Genomic DNA, 3,518 nt, shown 5'->3' with positions numbered 1-3,518 from the left:
CTTGTCTCTCAGGCATTTGTCCCAATTGTGTAAAGGAAAATAGAATCAGAGGAAAAGAGGAAAAATGATGCATATGTAATACGTGCCCGTGGATAACGTGATTCAAGAAAGCAATTTATCGAATAATATCTTCATGTAATAACAGAAACAACTCAGCAATATTTTCATTTAATTTTTTTAATGGCCAGAACAAGTTGGCAAAATTGATATTTTCGAATTGTTGAATATTCACATAAGTCGGTCTAGAGGTTAAATGCAAACTTTAACCAAGAATAGATAGAAGTATTCCGGTTTGAGATAGATGCCGACGAATATTATTGAACCATGTGACCTTGTCTATGCATATTTTATCAGTTTTAAAGACATTCTCTAACCAAGGGACGACTTTTTCTTTGGTAAAATAATTCAATTGCAGATAACTACACCCGTAATTAGGTCCAAATTATTCTCCCACGACAACAAATATCGTCTTTAAAGCCACTGTCAGTCTCTTTAATAGAGGATAACACTGCAAATACCACCCATACGGAATGCGAAGTCTGTAAGGACCATGAATATGAGGAAACTTTCACCATTTATGATCAAAAGTATCAAATCAATGCTGCACAAATCTGGAAGATGATAGAAAGTCAAACCCTATTCTCGTGTAGACTAGTTTCTTCCCCTACGTTTATCACCAATTGGAAGGGCAGCGGGGAATCAACGATCAGCTTTCACAGTTCGTGCCCTCGCATGATCTATAAAAGAGGCACGCTTAATGTAGTTGGCAATGCAAGCTCAAGAGAACAAAATAACAAAATGAAGATGGCAAACTTCACTTTGCACCATCTCTTGGCATGTCTCCTTCTCCTTTTAGCTCCTTTGATAGCTTTTTCCGTGAGCACTCCTGAGGATTTCCTGCAATGCCTCTCTCTTCACTCCGAAAACGCAACCACAATCTCTGGTCTCGTTTATACTCCAATCAACTCTTCGTACTCTTCTGTCTTGGACATTACCATACAGAACTTGCGCTTCTTGACTCCTTCCGTTCCGAAACCTTTATTCATTGTGACGCCACTCCACGTCTCCCACATCCAAGCCGCCACCATCTGCTCCCGACAGTATGGACTCCAAATCAGGATAAGAAGTGGCGGTCACGACTATGAAGGCCTTTCATATTTGTCTGACAGTTTGTGATCATCGACATGGCGAATCTCCGATCAGTCGCTGTGGATGCTGAGGATGAAACCACGTGGGTCCAATCGGGCTCCACGGTTGGTGAGCTTTACTATAGAATTGCCAAGAAGAGCAGAACCCTAGGCTTCCCAGCCGGCGTCTGCCCCATGGTCGGTGTCGGTGGCCACTTCAGTGGCAGAGGCTACGGCATGATGCTGCGCAAATATGGCCTCGCTGCTGATAATGTAATCGACGCGCAGTTGGTCAATGCCCAAGGTCGGCTCCTGGATAGAGAATCCATGGGGGAAGATCTATTCGGGGCAATCCGAGGAGGAGGCGGCGGCAGCTTCGGCGTGGTAGTATCCTGGAAAGTCAAGCTGGTCCCGGTGCCATCAACCGTTACAGTGCTCATGCCCCTGAGGACGTTGGAGCAAAATGCGACGAATCTAATGCAGCAATGGCAACTTGTTGCGAACAAGCTCTCTGACGACCTATTCATGAGGGTGATCTTGCAGAGCAAGAACTCCGGCCCCAACGGGACGAGGACGATGGAAGCCTTTTTCAATACCCTTTACCTCGGTGGGGTAGACGCGCTCCTCAAGGTGATGAAGCGCGGCTTCCCCGAGCTCAACGTCACGAGACTGGACTGCACTGAGATGAGCTGGATTGAGTCAGTCCGCTACTTCGCGGGGTTTCAAGAAGAGCCCTTGGAAGTCTTGCTCAACAGGACCTCCAACACCAAATCATTCTTCAAGAACAAGTCGGATTATGTGAGGGAGGCAATCCCCGAGAGTGGATTAGAGGGGATGTGGGAGAGGTTCTTTGACGAAGGTGAAGGGGTGCCTATAATGATTTGGAACCCCTATGGTGGGAAAATGGCCGAAATTTCTGAATCTGCCCTTCCCTTCCCTCACAGAGCTGGGGTTTTGTACAAGATCCAGCACTTAACGGCATGGACCGCTGGAGGCAACGAAGTTTCTTCGAAGCACGTGAGTTGGATCCGAAGCTTCTACAGTTATATGGCACAGTATGTGTCTAAATCGCCTCGAGAGGCCTATATCAACTACAGGGATCTCGACATAGGAACGAACAATGTGAAAGGCAACACGGATTATAAGCAAGCAAGTGCTTGGGGAGAGAAGTACTTCAAGAACAATTTCGACAGGTTGGTGCATGTGAAGACCGCGGTTGATCCGGGAAACTTTTTCCGACATGAGCAAAGTATTCGTCCTTTTTCATCCTAACAAAACAGGAAGACGGGTTGGGTTTAGGTTCATTCGATGCTACAACAAGATGGTATTTTGTAATTAATGAAACAACCGGCAATTTCAACGTTTGAAGTTTGTGCTAATTATCTTAGGATGCTTCATGTAAATGTGTTTATCGAGTTCCAGACTATATGATTAAAGTCTTGTTCAATACAAAAAAAAAAGTCTTGTTAATAATTGTGCATACCGCACTAGTGGAATTATGAGTTTTGTACAATGTAGCTTTAGTAATAGTGATTAAATGTTTGGTTATGGAGATGACTGGGAATGTAGTAACTTTCTACTGCTGTCATTAGATTTCATTACCCTTACTTTAATGATTGTTGACATCTAAATTTTGCTAAATCATTTAGGACTTTATTGCGTAAAAAATTAGGGTTTAATTTTTAACCCCTAAATAAAAAATATTTTCATTAAATTGCATGGCATATAGACATTAGGCACATTTGCATTAATAGAGCCTATTAGGACACAAAATTCAAACTTTAAAAAAAAAAAGGATTTCCGAGCCGAGTTCGTCGGCCAATTCTTTTTCTCCTCCTTTTTTTTTTATTGCGTGCCACCCATCTTTTCCCTTTTCTATTTTTGCACGGGCCGACCCATTTCCCAAGGCCCGGCCCGCACACTGCTCTCCTTCTCCCCCACCAGTCAACGTTTCTAAAGGTATGGGGGGAGAGAGAATAGGAACGGGGGGAGATCAGAAGACAGAGAGGCGCGAAGTGACAGAGAGGATCGCCCGGCGCGATCCGCGGGTCGGACGATCGGTTGGCCGCGGCAGGCTGGCGGTGGTAGGGGCCATGCACGCCTGCTGGCTGGTCGACCGGCCTTAAAGCGGGGCTGGAACGAAGAACAGAGGGAGGGAGAACAGAAAGGGAGAGAGATCCCGAGAGAGAGAGTGAGTCCGAGAGTTCCAGAGCGTGAGATCTGAGAGCGAAAGGTCTCCTCGGTGACCGCCACACCTCAACCGTGACCGGCCATGCTCCGACGCGTGCCCCTTGCACACGGTAGGTCACGCACCCGAGCTGCTGTTGGGTTTTGTTTCGAGCGATTCGGGGCCGATTTCTCGAGGATTTCGGCTCGGTGACGTAAGAAGCG

The 3,518-nt window shown here is 46.0% G+C and overlaps 1 pseudogene; it reads left to right on the top strand.

Annotated features, from left to right (window-relative positions):
* The first annotated feature begins 786 nt into the window (after positions 1-786).
* On the top strand, positions 787-2,675 carry LOC115687121 (berberine bridge enzyme-like 15; annotated as a pseudogene).
* Positions 2,676-3,518: the final 843 nt, after the last annotated feature.

This window comes from Syzygium oleosum, unplaced genomic scaffold, assembly GCF_021117445.2.
Source record: "Syzygium oleosum isolate NSW1041296 unplaced genomic scaffold, Sole_v2.1 Sole_v2.18, whole genome shotgun sequence".
Taxonomy (NCBI): Eukaryota; Viridiplantae; Streptophyta; class Magnoliopsida; order Myrtales; family Myrtaceae; genus Syzygium; species Syzygium oleosum.
This window is presented reverse-complemented; position numbering and strand designations above follow the sequence as displayed.